This window comes from Euprymna scolopes, chromosome 43 (assembly GCF_053919585.1).
Source record: "Euprymna scolopes isolate OS-2025 chromosome 43, ASM5391958v1, whole genome shotgun sequence".
NCBI classification, from domain to species: domain Eukaryota; kingdom Metazoa; phylum Mollusca; class Cephalopoda; order Sepiida; family Sepiolidae; genus Euprymna; species Euprymna scolopes.
Genome location: NC_136524.1, coordinates 33,732,584 through 33,749,388, shown reverse-complemented (window position 1 = coordinate 33,749,388; position 16,805 = coordinate 33,732,584). Strand labels below are relative to the sequence as shown.

General features: G+C 31.9%; 1 protein-coding gene across 2 annotated transcripts in view; it reads left to right on the top strand.

The window, feature by feature from the left end:
- Positions 1-16,805, top strand: part of LOC145268273 (uncharacterized) — a 99,392-nt gene that overhangs the window by 32,079 nt on the left and 50,508 nt on the right. The gene's annotated exons all lie outside the window — the stretch shown is intronic.

The window sequence follows — 16,805 nt, the reverse complement described above, 5'->3', positions numbered from 1 at the left end:
AGTTTTCCAAACGTCACGTTTTCTGTTAGTGACGTCACTTGTTTTCAATAAAATTTATTTTTGTCTATTTGTTGTAATTAAGTTTCACACTCCTTAATACTTACAACAAACAAAAAAAAACAAATTTCATATTTAAAAGTAATTTGTCCAAAATCTAAGGCATAACATTTTTAAAAGCCAATAATTATGACCCACTAATTGTAAATATGAGGATCAAACGCCTTAAAAAAAAAAAATAAAACTCCCTTAATCCTACCTCTAACCCTATGTACGAGTTGCAAGCCTCCTCCTCTTAAAACCTCTTTAGCCCTAACAATAATGCTAAGTCTAAGTGGCAAGCTCCTCACTAAACAAACCCTGCTACATATAAGTGTCTAAAAAAAATCAAAAAAAAATCCTTCCTTAAAGAAAAGTGCACCATTTATCACCCATAAAAAAATAAATTAATCAACTGTCCTAAAACTCTAGAATTAGCAATACACATGAAAAAATTGAAATAGCTTGAAATATTTCAATATTGGTATGCATAGAAAGAGCTTGATGAGCTAAGAAAGAATCTTTTTAAATTTTTAAAATCTGATTAAGATTAAGGAAGTTATGACTATTTTTGTGCCTCACACGTTTGGATATTTATCCCTCTTTAAGACCATATGCGTTTCGTCACATTTTTTACACTACTTTTTCAGTAAAAATGTCATATCTTTGTTAAAACACAAGACTAAGAAATGAAATTTACCATATAAGTGTATTTTTGTACAAGGAATCAGAATATGCAACTGAAAATCTCCCAAAGTTTATGGTTTCCAAATAATCTGCAGTAAATGTGCATAAATATGCAGCAATTCCTTAAAAATGCCATGTATCCATAAACAGAAAAGAAGTTGGAGAACTCAAAAGTTGAATTGTAATGTGCTTTATGTACAAAAAACTTAAATCTAAACATAAGACCATTTAAAAATGAATATATTGCAATATTTCTTTGGTATTATTGTAGATTAACACCTTCTGTTTAACCCCACTCAACTCCTTCTGACCACCCCTCTAAAATGTGATTCTACCTTTTTAGGAAATTATGTATAAAATGCCATGAAAAACTTTAATGAAAGATAAACAAATTATTTTAGAATTGAATGTAAAATAATTTCCTATTACAGGTCATTCTAGCATTTTAGGGCAGTTAACTGTTTTTTTTTTCTATGGGAAAATATGCATGCTTTTTTTTTTTTTTTTAAGATTATTATGTGTAGTTTTAAGAGGGTTTCTTTGCAATGAGAATATGGGGAGAGTTGCCATTCGGACTTTGAATTAATTGTAGGGCTAAGGAAAATTATGTGTGAACATACTGAAAATTTGACAGAGACAAAGCTAACCAAAACAATATTTGAGGGGGCAGCGGTTAGTTTCACAAAAATTTAATGTAAAATAATTCACCATTTCCTGGCCATTCTAGCATTTTAGGAGAGTTAACCAATTTATTTTTATGTGTATTTTTCTTTAAGGAAGGATCTATTTTTTGTTTGTTTTAGATGCTTGTATGTGGCTTACAGAGGTATTTTGTTGGGGGGGGGCTTGCCACTCGAACTTAGTGTTATTGTTAGAATTAAAGAGTGTTTTAGGAGGAGACTTGCCACACATAATTTGGATTAGAGGTGAAGTCAAAGAAAATTCCATAAATTTGTTGATTTCTATTTTCGAGGTTGAAGGTGTTAATTCCATAGGCCGTTTATACTACACTGGAGCAGGTTGTAAAAAGTTACAAAACCTTACCGAAAACGCCATTTTATGACGTTCACATTTTTATCACTTTATTTGCTTAAAACTCTTAAAATATATAATCTACATCCATATTTATTAATTCATTTGAAAGTATATTCATTTCCGAACAAAACAGTAGTAATTTGAAGACTTGAAGTGCTTTGGTTTAAAAAATATGGCTATTTTAGTAGAACTACTTTGAAATCTGTGATTATCCAAAGCGGTTTTTCGTCCGTGTGTATTACTACTAGAATGGTCTCGAAATGGTGAATTATTTTACATTAAATTTATGTGAAACTAACCCCCACTCTAAATTCTAAAATTGTTTTTGTTTTGTTTCTATCAAGTCTTCAGGGTGTTCACACATAATTTTCCTTAGCTCTATCATTAACCCAAAGTCAGAGTGGCAACCTCCCCACCCTTTCATAATTGCACAAAGACCCTCTTAAAACTACACATAATCATCTTTAGAAAAAAAAAAGGCGCACAGGATTTATCTCCGATAGAAAAAAAATGGTTAACTGCCCTAAAACGCTAGAATGGCTCACAATGAGGAATCATTTTACATTAAATTCTAAAATAATACTTGTTTATCTTTCATTAAAGTTTTTTAAGGTATTCACACGTAATTGCCTACAAAGGTAAAATCGCATATTTTGGAGAGGTGATCAGATGGGGTAAGGGTGATCAGGTCGGGTAACGGAAGGTATTAATCTACAATAATACCAAAGAAATATTGCAATATATTCATTTTTAAGCAGTCCTAGATTTCGATTTCAATTATTTGTACATATAATGCATTACAATTCAGCTTTGAGTTCTTTAACTTCTTTTCTTTTAATCGATACATGGCATTTTTAAGGAATTACAGCATATTTACTGCAAATTATTCGGAAACCATTAATTTGTGGAGATTTTCAGTAGCATATTCTAATTCCTAGCACAAAAAATACACTTATATAATAAGTTTTCATTGCTTAATCTTTTGTTTTAACAAAGATATAGTATTTTTACTGAAAAAGTAGTGTAAAAAATGTGACAAAACGCATATGGTCTTAAAGAGGGAAAAATAGTCATAACTTCCTTAATTTTGATTGGATTTTAAAAATTTAAAGATTCTTTCGTAGCTCATCAAGCTCTTTCTATAGATACCAATATTGAAATATTTTAAGCCATTTCAATTTTTTTATGTGTATTGCTACTCATATGCACATGTGTCAGTTTCTGTATGAATTAATATATAATATTTATGCATATTTTACAACCAAGCAACGTCGGGCAGCCTGCTAGGAATGCAATAAAGATGAATTAAATATGGCCACCACAAATCAATATTTACTGAAGCTTAAATTCTCAAATGTAAAACATTTGACATTTCAAATCGAGCATATCTCTCTTTCTATGTGTTCTAATAAAGTTGAGATTGTTTCTAAATTTTTTAGATGAGGATTCATTTGTATTGTTTGTACTACTGTTCTCATCTTCTTTCACATTTTAATCGATGTAATCTCCGACCTTCTTCAGGTTTATCTTGTCGAACCTAAGAATCTGCACGGAATATATATATATATATATATATATATATATATATATATATATATATAATAAAAACATTTTTAATTCAAGTTAAGTGAAATAAGTGCATTTCCCTTTCACTTATTGCAGTAACCATTATTCTTATTGACACGGTAATGTAATAAAGATCTGATATATTTGTAGTTATTATTTTCCTATCTTTTCTTATAATTGCTGCTCTTAATTGAGTAGAGCTTCATCTATCCAGACAAGTTGCCCCTTTCTTGCCGAAAAAAAATCTAATTTTTCAAGTTAACTTTGTTTTTATATATCTATCTATATATATAAAATAAATGATGACATAAGTAGTAAAATCGTACATCTAAAAACAAAAATAGATTTATGGCTCACCAAATTTATTCTAGAATTGTCTGCAAGAAACCTGTGACGTATTGGATAAAGTACTTGATAAATTTTAGTTGCAAATAACATTCTTCCGGAGGTTGAAAGTTCAATCCTCAATTGCAAATGACTTACTTCTACCCAGTCATGGATAACACAACGAAAGCATGCTACTCCCGTGGATTAATTAAAGTGTTCCGTATAAAATTTTGTGCAGGTTCCAGAGTTTGACAGGATACACTTAAAGAGGGTCAGAAGTTACATCAACTGAAAGTTTATGAAAATGACATTCAAGATAAGAACAGTAGTCCGAATAATGCAAATAATAATAAACTTGAGATAATCAACATTAGTTTCCTTGAGGCTTTCTTTCCCTGTAATTCATGGCAAGAGTAAATGCAAACAATTTTCACCATTTTCCTGTTAAAAAATAAACAATACTGTTATGAATGAAAGAATGCATTAGTGTTTACTATTAGCAGTTGCGTTTGCTGTTGATAAAAAGGTGGTATCACTTTAACTGAAATTTGTTGCAGATCACAAAGATGACTTCTAGCAGAAAAAAATATTCCTAGTTCAATTAAATATTTTCTGAAAGAAATGAAAGTGGTATGTTTTCTTCTTTTTTATAGCTAAGAGCAAGATATAACAATAATAGACATTGGCTAGGCAGAATCAAATACTGGTTTGCGAGCTGCCTTGCTATTCAGATCTTACTTGGAAAATTCAACCAATTCGATTTTATAGATTAGATATAAAATAACATTTTAGACAACCGGTTGAAAAAATATAACAAAAAGCTGCAAGAATAAGAAAAGTGTACCCATTTATCTGATTATCCTTGTCTGATGAAACTGCAGTGCAAACTTTATTGATTTGAGTATATGTATACATAACAGACACAGCAGATGTTGTTATTAATCTACATGTCAATCTGATAGTGGAAATAATGACATTTTTTTCAACAGAGGTCAGAGTTCATCCTTCAAAATTGATGGATGTTTTCTTGTTGATATTTGATTAGTGCATTTCCTAAAACCTTTTTCTTTACCCAGAGAAAAAAAAAATGGAAAGATAAAAACTTTTCTTTACTGAAAGGATAAATATAGTTGGTGCTTATTTAGAATTAAACCTAATTTCTAAACAAAGAAACAAAAAAAGACTTTTTAAAAAGTCTTTATGCTCTACGTACTGTTCATGGAACAAAGATGTCATATTCCAAAAATCATGTAAATTAGTAAAGATTTTTTTTGTCTTTTAACTAAGAAAATCAAATTTTTATGATTAAACAATGTGTTATTTTTATCCCCATGTTTTGTAAATGAGACAACTCAATTCGAACTATTAAAATCAGACTTTCTAATGTCTACTCTTAATAAAATCATTAAAAATTAAAAAAATTTTTTTTTCTATCTATAAAAAAAAATAAGTACTTTATCAGTTTATGTGAATTTTTTAATATGACATCGTCGTTCTTTGACAGATATGTGCACCAAGATTTTTCTGCAACCTAATTCATAAAGATAGATTTAATTCTAAATAAGCATTCAGTTAAAAAAAAGCAAAAAACCTTTCCTTACAAATTCTCTAAAAGAACCAATCACAATCGGTTCTTGTCCAGAATTCTCCCTGTATTAAAAAAAACAAAAATAAAGAAAAATTTCTATGGTGATTTCTACCAGTGATGAAAAAAAAATATATTCCAAAACTCAAATTTAATAAGTATCTGAGGAGTGATTGTCTCCCCTGCACTTTTGAAAAAAAATTTCAAGAAACAAAGGGAGACAATTCAATAATTCATACTACTATATTTATCGTTACGGAATTTTTTAGATGAGGATTGGTTATTCGTATTATTTGGATTTATCAGCTCACTGTTCCCATCCTAAGTGTCACTTTTCACAACGTTTCGGTCGATGTAACCTCCGCAATTGTATTTTTCGGTCGCCCGCACTGAGGATTGAACCTTCAACCTTCAGGAGAATATCACTTTTTACAATTGATTTTTTTCAAGTACTCTAACCACTGCACTACAGGTCCTTTCGGATTATGATTACTTAGGACCTCTATCCAGTCATGGCTGATGAAACAAGAGCACGCTACCCCCGTGAAATAAATAAAGGATTCCGCTTGAAATTCTGTCCAAAATCCCGAGTTTGACAGAAACGGGTCGGAGGTTACATTGACCGAAACATTGTGAGAGTCACATTCAAGATGATAACAGTAGTCATATGAATCTAAATAATATGAATACTGTATTTATGTCGTAATACTGATGAATTCCTATTAATCACTTAAAAATGATAAAACTACTTGATCAATTTACATGACTTTTGGAATATATTTTTGTTTCGTCATGATTATGTATATAATAAAGATTTTTCTTTCTTTTTGATACAGTAGGAATTCTGGACAAGAAGATTTTTCAAAGAATTAATGTAAAGTTTAAGTTAGACAATGTGTCTGTAAAACAGATTACCATTAATTACCATCATATTTGGTTTAAAAAAGCAGAAAACCTTTCTGATCCCCGAATGTTAACCTGAAAGTGCTTAGATACTTGTCCCTCTCCATTATTCTGTTCTTCCCATTTTCTTGGAATTGGTTTGTATCTCTCAGAATTTTCCACAAAGTCTTATGAATGACACAGAAAACTGAGTGAGGAGCCAAATTTTTCTGTGAAAAGTTTACTTTTTCTTTCAGCTGGGAGCTAAAATGTTTCAAAGTAGCATTTCTTTTTTTTTTTTTTTTTTTTCTTTTCAAATATTTAAGATTTACCACACTAGTTTTTATCTAGAATCCATCCAGAGTTCTAATTAATGATTATTTATTTGTTTTCTACATAGTGGAAAAAATTCTTGTTTGAACTGAAAAGGCCTCCACGTTTAAGAGTTGCATTTTTTTTTTTTTACAAACATCTGAAAGTCAAATCAAAGTGGTTGTATTATGCATGTTTTTACTATCAAATAAATTGGTATATAATTGATCTCCTCTGATTGAGTGCTCGCATAAAAGAAGTGTTGCATAATCTCCAAACACACTTTTTTTAAATCCAGAGGCAAGAACCGTTTTATTATTTATGTATGAAAAATTAGGGCATTGAAAATGTACAAGGCACAACTGTTCCTGATGAGTGTTTGTTTGTGTTATATTAAAGCACAACAAATTGCTTCTGAATTTTTTTTTCCAGATATATTTCCAGTGATATTTAAAAAGGGGGGGAAAAAAACAATTTTTTTTTTTTTTTTTTTTTTGCAATAGTAAATATTTATTTAAAAAAATGGACAATAAAATATAACAACAAATTATGTATAGCTTGTAAATCTCAGCCGATCAATTTAAAAAAAGAACTTGCTTTGATTTTAATTTCTTTTTACAAAGATTTTGTACAAATATTTTTTTCTTCAGATTGAGGGTGATATTTAAAAAGAAAAAAACACGAGTTAAACATAAAAAGAAAAATTGTTTTAAGTTAAAAGAAAAAAAATTACTTTTTTAAAATTGTAATTGTTTTTCCTTTTTTTTTTTTTTTTTGCAATGATAAAAGCTTATCAACAACAAAAAAAAAACAATGAAACATAAATATGTAAATGTATCAACAAACTATTTAATGCTTTTAAATTTTGACCTGTTAGCCTGAAAAAAAGACTTTTTTTTTTTTTTTTTTTACAAAAGTTTTAGCAGAAACAAAAATGGCATACCAATCTGTCTAAATTAAAATTGGTTGCTTTTTTTTTCATACAAGAATCCCAGACTGCTTGAATGACATCTCTAAATATCACATGAATAGGAGCAGTTAGTTGTGCTTTAAGTTGTTCTACGTAATTAGTAAAACTTATGGTAAGAAGTAAAAAAAAAATAACTAGAAACAATGTAGTTTCATTCATAAGTTTTCCTTCTCATAGACTAGTTGACTGATCAAGGCTTGACTTATTCTACTTTACTATTTAATTCATAGATGTGGATTAATACCTTTCCAAGAGGTATTAGTGTAGACTTGACTAACCTAAAACAAAGTCGTGTCTATCTTACTATTTAGTGAGATACGGTTATGAAATTAAGGTGTATTTTTTTTTTTTTTTTTTTTTAATTATTAAAATAATCATGATAGTGTTATGTTCTTTGAATTTTTGAGGTAGATCTTTTCTTGGGAAAAGAAGAAATAAAGTATGTACAATTGCTCGGTGGAATTTGCCTAATCTAAACATCACTCTATTAAGTGATAAATATTGTTTAAATTTCTGGTTCGTCAGTTTTAGCATTTGTTTCATTAAAGTCACATGCCTTCAACATTATTGGAATGCTTATTTTATTCCCTTTCCATCTATATAATTGTAAGAAAGATATGGTTTAAGCACATTAGGCGTGAAATTCAAATGTTGAAAAGATTATTGGTTTTCCTGGAAATTAACAGGAACCGTCCTCTCATGACGAGATCAGTTCTATGCATGTGTCAGACGACGTCATGACCTGATTTAGTTTAAATATTTGAAGAACTAACACAATTTCATGTATATCGTGTTAGCTCAGTTGGTAAAGTGTTGAGTGATTATCTAAACGTTTTGTGTTTGAATTGTGGTGTGAGATTTTTTTTTTTTAATTTTTTAAAAAATTTTAATATTGAAGCAGGGTTATTTAAGCCATTTTTCACGTAGCGTTCGTTTTTCTGTTTTTTTTTTTTTTTTTTTTACTTCGCTTATTCTTAGGTTTTCATTACCCCCCCCACCTCCGACCGACCACACACATCCAAAAACACCCGGGTACCCACCAATTTTTTTAAATTTTAATATCGAAACCGGCTTATTTAAGCCATTTTTCACATGTTTTTTTTGTTTTTATTTTTCAGATTTTTTAAAGCAGTTTTAACGTTCGCTTTTCTGTTTTCTTCTTTGTTTTTTTTTTTTGTATTTTCGATTTTTACATTTAACATCGGTTGTTTGCCTTACGTTAGTTTTTTTTTTTTTTTCTCCGATGTTTTGACACTTATGAAACAACGTTGTAAAAATCTTTTATTTCGCCCAGTTTTATCTTACAAAAAAAATTTGTGCTGTGAATTCGTTTTCTTTGCTCCTGCTGCTGCCATGACATGATATTTAACCTAAAAAACCACCTTCGTTTTTAAATTCTTACTTTCAACTCTTTTTAAAGTGCCTGACTTTGTGGCGTAATGCTATGTCGTCAAACTATTAACGTCAAGGCTTCAGGTTCGAGCCTACCTCCCTCCCAAAACTTTTTTCGCTGTTTTTTTTTTATTTGTTTTTGTTGTTTTTTTTAATATGTAAACAGGATTATTACTTTTAGTTTCCATCTACCCCTCCCCCCCTGAAACGGTTATTTATGCCATTTTTCACATTCGCTGTTTTTTTCTTTTTATTTTTCAGATTTTTTAAAGAAGTTTTAACATTGTTTGTTTTGCATCATGTTTTTTTTGTTTTTTTTCCATCATGTTTACATTTTCTTTTTAGTTTTTGTTTTTTCGATTTTAAGAAATTTTAACATCATTCGTTTGCATCGCGTTCGTTTTTTTTTTTTTTTAATAATATTTAAACGGTTATTACTTGGCTTATTCTTTTGTTTTGATTTAACCCCCCCCCCTCCTCCCAACACAAACACACACCTCTAAACACCCGGGCAACGCTGGGTACTTCTGCTAGTCTATATATATAAAAGCGAAAATGTATGTATGTATGTTTGTGTGTCTGCTAAAAACTTTTGACCGACGGAACAAAAATTCACAAACTTGGTATCATATTAAAGCCCCACCCTCCGGACGACAAATATAAAAAAATTAGCCCAAAAGGACCATCAGAAGTGCGTCAACTGATCGATTTTCTGCAGGGGGGGGGGGCAAAAAATGACATTTTAATGTTAAACATTACATATTTTTAAATCGATTTATAACTGCCCCAAAAAATACGGGCGCCAACTCTTCTACATAAAGTATACACGGGGCCATTTATTTTGGGTCAACTTGTATTTAAAACCCGCTGAGTCATGTCACGTGATCTTGACGTCAGCAAGTTCTAATGGCAGTCTGAATTTAAAATTTAAAAATGTTGTTATGGGTAAAAAAAAATTTAACCCTCACACGAGCTAAACTATGAACTTCTACGCTATGACAACGTTACCAAAGTTATTAGCACATTAAAAATAGTTAGATACGATAGTTAAACGAAAATAACAAGCCAATAATGTGAAGTAAAAAAAAAAAAATACGCTTACAAAAAATATTAACGATCGAAGTTTTTACAAAAAAAAAACAGCCAGACGCCATTTTCTGTTTTAGTAGCAGTCTTTAGAGTAAGGAGGACGAAGTGAGAGAGAGAGAGACACATATACACAAATGCAAACAGAGAGAGAGACAGAGACAGATGGAGAGAGATGTCTAGACAGGAAATGAAATACATAATTTAATAAACGCTAATGTGAAGTAAAACAAAAAAAATAAAATACTGCTACGTCATCTCGTAACGCTCCCGCGATGACCTCATTTAGTGGCTATCTGTCAATCAAACCTCTTTCACTCGCTTTATAAGCCTTATTTTAACACTATAATCAATTCCTCTTACTCTTGGCCTACACGGTTAAGTGATTGGAGTTTGTTTCACCTCCGCGTCAAGGCTCCCGGGTTCAATCCAGCCTCACGACCAAAACTATTTTTTTTTCTTTTACATCTTTAGACACGCAGGCAACGTTTCTTTATTTTTTTTTACTTCGCTTATTCTTTAGTTTACTTCCCCCCCCCCCTATACACACAGTGTTTTTTTGTTTTTTTTCGCTGTTTTTTTTGTTTTGGTTTTTCCGATTTTTTTTTTAACATCGTTTCAGGGTTATTACTTATCCCCCCCCCATACACACACCTACAAACACCCGGGCAACGCCGGGTACCCCTCCGCTAGTCTATATATAAAAGCGAAAATGTGTGTGTGTTTGTATGTTTTGCAAAAACTTTCGACAGAGGCCACGGATTTTCGCCAGATAGGTATCATTTTCAAGCTTGAACCTTCGGCCGACAAATATCGAAAAATTGGCCAAAAACATTTATTCCTTCACCCTCAACTGGACCCTTTTCTACATGGAGGGTAGCAAAAAAAACCTCAAAGTAAACGTTCCTTCATTTTCCCTTTCTACTGCTACTTTTTTTATTTTTATTACATTTTCACCCCAAACAAGGCACATTGCCACTTTGATGTAGGAGGCTACTAAGCTACAGGGGTACTATGTGGGGAGTTGGGCAGTTACACTTGACCTTCTGCATGTCAGTACAGTTGGGAAAGCAGGAACCCAGAAGAGAATTCCAAAGTCTAGTGGTTCTGAGGAAGAAACTACTGGAGTAGAAGGCTCTTTTACATCTAGAGATCTCTACTGTGAAGGGGTGGGGTTTTACTGCTTGTAGGGGGTATTTACGTAGACGGGGGTAAAAGTGCTTGCGGAGCATTCACCGTTAAAGTACTTGTAGAACAGGCAGATGGATGCTACATCTCGCCGATGGGACAGAGGCTGAAGCTTGGATGACAGTTCAGGACCTATCGGGTTGGCGACTCTCTTTTGAACCTTGTCTAGTAGTGAGAGACTAGTAGCAGATGCACGGGCCCAAATACGACAATAATACTCCATACATGGGCGAATGGTGGCCTTATAGAGGTACAGGATACTTTCGGGCATTAGTAACTTTCTAGCACGGTAGAGAGAACCCACCTTTTTTTGCAGCGGTCCTGGCAATGCACTCAATGTAATTGTTTCAACTCATGTTTCCTGTGAATGTTAGGCCGAGGAGTTTAAAAGATGTACTTTCAGATAAAGAGTCTTTGGCCATTGCTATTGGTGGTAGAGAAGGTTTCTTGTAATTATTGAAGGAAACAAGTTTAGTCTTGGCAGCATTGAATGTGACCACCCATTTTTGTCCCCATTCCACTACAGATTGGAGGTCATCCTCTAGTGTTTCTGCCATTTCCTTAGATATGTGTTCATTTGTTTTCCTGTTGTGTCTGTTATAGAGCGTGGTGTCATCAGCATATATACTCATCTCTAGGTGTATCAGAATTTTTGTAGGAATTTTTGACACCCCTAACACGAAACTGCGAATAAAATATAAAAAATCTCATAATTTCTCTTTTAAAAGTGGGTTGTTTATTTTCTTTATGGATTATACTCCCAAAATAAACTGTTAAAGTTGTTTTAAAAGTAATAGAAATATTTTTTTTTATTTTTTAAAAAACAGTAATGAATTTCACGAACTCAATATTTTTCAATTTTTAAACTTTAAAAATCTATCAAAATTTTTCTATTGATTCTATTTTTACGATATTTTCAGGGTCAATGTGAAATTTTATGCTCTTTCCAATAAACCGAATATAATATTTTAGACAAACGTTTCTTTTTAAATTCACGCCCCCCCATTTTCAAGTGTCTATTAAAAAGTAAATAATTAATTTACTCACCAAAGTGTTATATATCACAAATTGAAGAAAAGAAAAGGTTAATAAATAATATATTAAAATTCCAAACAAAAAAAAGTAGTGTTTTTTAGAAATTTACCTGTAGAGTTCGAAGTTTAAAACCTTTTTTTTTTTTTTTTTAACCACCTTGTTCGTATTTTTTTTTAATGAAACCTTGGTCCTTGCTCCTTTAATTGAAAAAAAATTAAGGCTTGAATTACATTTTTCGAGTAATTATAAGCTTGGAAAGACAAGGGGTCGAATAATTCACGCCTCCCATTTTGAAATGTCTATTAAAAAGTAAATAATTAATTTACTCACCAAAGTGTTATATATAGCAAATTGAAGAGAAAAGGTCAATAAATAATATATTCAAATTTAAAACAAAAAAGTAGTGTTTTTTAGAAATTTACCTGTAAAGTCCGAAGTTCAAAACCTTTTTAAAAAAAAAAAACCATGCTGTTTTTTTTTGTTTTTTTTTTTTAAATTTTTTTTTTTTAATGAAACCTTGCTCCTTTAATTGAAAAAAAAAATTAAGGCTTGAATTACATTTTTCGAGGAGTTATAAGCTTGGAAAGATGGGGTGGAATTATTCACTAGTTTTTACGAAATTTCTGACACACCTAACTCATCTCACAGACAATTTTGTCAGGGAGGTAATTTATGAATATTAGGAATAATAGATGTCCAAGGATAGCCCCCTGAGGCACTCCCACGTTTATATCATATTGTTTAGATGTACGACTGTCGAGGACAACCTGAATTTTTCTCTTATCTAAGAAGGATTTAATTATGCTACTGTGCCGATGACGCCATGTTTGACCTAGAAAACGTTGATGTTAGTTTAACTTGCTGGTTTTTTAAACGTTTCATTTTGTCAGTTCCTAGTTGTCTCTTTGGCCTCGGTGTAATGTGTCAGACTATTTTTTCCGCCTTAGCCTCAAGGCTTCGAGTTCAAGCCTACCTCCCTACCAGAACTTTTCTTTTACACCTCTAAACACGCGGGCAGCATTTTTTTTTCTTTAAAATTTTTTTTTTTCTTTAAAATTTTTTTTTTTATAATTTAAACAGGGTTATTATTTCGCTTATTCTTTAGCTACACACACAGCGTTGTTATCTTAAGATTGCAGGTCGATCCGACAGGGTTATTTACGCTGTTTTTTTTTCTGCTTTTCGCTGTTTTTTTGGGCCGGGGGGTCACTGTTTTTTTTTTGTTTTGTTTTTTTTCCGATTTTTTTAACATTGTTTCTTTTTTATATTTAAACAGGGTTATTACTTACCCCCCCCCACCTACAAACACTCGGGCATTGCCAGGTACCCTCGCTATTAAAGGCAAAATGTGCGTGCGTGTTTGTGTATTTCCAATAAACGGTTTTTGTGTCAGGGTTCTCACGTCGGTTAGATTCCTAGAGAAGTTTTCTTATACTTCCTAGATTATAATATCTCAGATTTGCAAAAGGACATTGTCTCTATCTTTGATCGAATTTTTAAAAATTCCTTCGTTTTGAGTTTGTCTTTTTCGTATAAATAAAGCGAATCTAATCTAACGCAACTGCAAACTCCCGACCTTCACCTGGGTAGTATCTGTTCTGTAATTGAATTTTGGTCATTGTAGGGGAAACCCTTCATACTGAGATATTTATGATTTATATTTTGGGGGAATTGATTTCCCCCACAGTATAAATGACCTTGTGTCTAATTTGCTTTCATATGGAAGCAAATAAATACCACAACAGAAAGCAGAAATCTTAACTGGCCGTCAGCCAGGTTTAAAAGTGACTTTCATTTCTGTGCCAACTCCTATGATTCTTAAGTTAATTACCAACTCATCGAATTCACTATCCTCTTTGGCATAATGGTTAGCGAGAAAGACTAATTACCCTACGTTTTCGAGTTCGATCCCACTTTTCTCTCTATATCTATTTTTTTTTTTTTAATTTTTTAATTTCATCTTTGTGCCAATATCCTCCACCCAGGCAAGTTAATTACCAACTTATTTAAGTTAGTATCCCCTGTTTTTCACATTCTTTTCCTCCTTCGCGGTACAGGTTCCGGCCTGCCTGCCTACTACCACTGTTTTTTTTTCTTTTTTTGCCTCAAAGACCTGGGCAACGCTGGGCACCCCCACTAATCTATTATATAAAGGGCAGTTTTCTATATGTATATATGTTCAGCTAAATGTTAAAAATTATGAAACAAACACTTACAAAGTTGGAATTTTCTTGATTGGCATTGCTCTGAATGAATAATAAAAAAAAAAAAAATTTTTTCTTTAGGGGTCAACTTGGTTGAGTTTTGTTCTGAAGAGAAGGACTTTTTTTCCATGATATCGCTATATTAATATAATGGAAATAATTTTTTCTCTAACTTTCAGCATTATAGTTAAATAAGAAAACCCTGCTTCTGCACAACTTTTATGCTCACCACTTACACTTACTTCTAAAGTGTGTTCTTAGCCCACCATGCAATTCTTTTTATTTCTTTTTTTTTTTTCCATAGTGGGCATACTCTCTCAAATACGTAACCCTACTAAGAGTAACAAAGGTTTTCACCCTGATGCAATTCAATCTTCTTCCATAACCTAAAATCACTGCTTTTATTCAGAGGTTAACTTTTTTTTTTTTTTTTTTACATAGGCATCATCACTTATAAAGGCCAAGAGACCACTCGAGGATAAGGGTTAAAGAGTGTACACTAGAAATTGGACAGTATAGTAATCATTAATAATGGAAATTCGGTAAATTTAACTTATATGGAACGGTTCATCAAAAACTTGTTTGCATTAGACTTGAAGACTACCATATTGTAGTCAGCTGGAAAGCAGGAAAACGGAAGATAATTCCACAGGCGTGCAGTTCTAAGAAAGAAGCTTTGTTCATGGAATCTATGTTTACGTTTAGGCACAGATAAAGAGTGGGGGAAATTATTGATAGTGTTTTCTGCTAGATGAGTGTTTCTTGTGAAAGTCTGATGAGGGGGGACCATAGATTGGAGCTCAGACGAGCACTTGCCGTGAAAATAACGATAAAGCTGAGACACTCGCAACATCTCTTCTATGAGAAAGAGGTTGCAGAGAAGCGAAAAGGACATCTCCTACGAGGTTACAAAGTCTATTTTGAACTCTATCAAGGCAGGATAAGTCCTTTCTAGTAGCTCCTGCCCAGATGTGGCAACAGTACTCCATCCTTGGACGTACCTAGTTCTTATATAGATAGAGAATTGCATCAGCAGTGAGATATCTACTGGATCGATAGAAGGATCCCACCATTTTTCCAGCGGCCTTGGCAACGGATTTAATGTATGTGTTCCATTTCAGATCAGGAGTAAAGTCAAGCCCAGAAACTTGTCAAAACATGAGGCCTCCTCGAGAGCCATTCATTTCAATTGATGCCAGATGGGGATCAGAGCGTTGATGATGTAAAGATAAAAGCTTGGTTTTAGATGCATTAAAAGTAACCAGCCACCTCTTTCCCCATTGTATCACTTGCTCAAGATCAGAAGAGAGAGAATCAGAGAGAACTTGGTCGTTTACGGTCCTAGATGTGCTACCATAGATAGTAGTGTTATCAGCATAAAGCATGTAGCAGATTTATTATTTGATTTTCTACATATTAATATTTACTAAATGATACATAAATGATACATTTCGCTTACAAATTCATTTAACAAACATTCCCCTATTCTTAATGGTTTGATAGCATGCCCATACATAGTGGAACTATCAGTTCACAACATTTTCAAAATAGGAGATTGTAAAAACAAACAGCTCAACTTTCACTTACCACAGCATATTTATGTTAGTCATATGTATCGTGATAGTTGCTTAATTTCCTCATAAATTAAACAAACAATATAACATTTTCTTTACCAATAAGCATAAAATAGATAGCAAAAAAATTCTCAGGTTAGATTGCAGACTGTTGACAGATTTCAATCTGAATTTGTTTTTGATTTTTTTTTTTTTTTTTGTTTTTAAGTGCCCTGTACAATACAGACGATTCTATTTTTTTTTTTTTTTTTTTTTTTTACTACAATTTTCAAGCTACAGTCAATTTTTATGATGTCTTTTGCTTATTGATTTGTTAGATGAACATACAAAATAGTTACACAATATCCACCCTTCATATGTTTAGAATCGGTTTCTAAATAACATTATTTCAGCGCAATACATATTCATTATTATTAACTTCTGTTTTGTTTGTCCAAAATCTTCATGTATTTAAGAAAAGAAAGCAACTGAAATCAAAGAAGACACTGGAAAAACGTTGGATTTAAAGAGAAATATTTTGAAATATTTAGTCTTACTTTAAACCAAATTCATTTTTATTCTTTCAAATAAATCGTATCGTTTCAGATTTATATCGCATATTCTTTTGGAGCATTAAACAATATAATTTGGAACAGAATAAAAAGTATATATTATTTATTTGGAATTTGTTTCGGCCAACTATTCCTCTGGCCTTCGTCAGGTGGTAAACGAGATGGGATAGGAACTCTGAATCTCCTAACTACATTCTTAGCAATTACTGCCATCCATAGTTGTTGTCTCACCACTTTTTGGCTAAGTAAGCCTCTGTTCGGCTTTGGGTAGGATTTAAACCGCTATCTTCAGACAATTCTTACCTGGAACCGTAGAGATTCAACATCTCTATCCACTCATTCTTAGAACTTTTTTATATAAGTTAAGTTTTAATA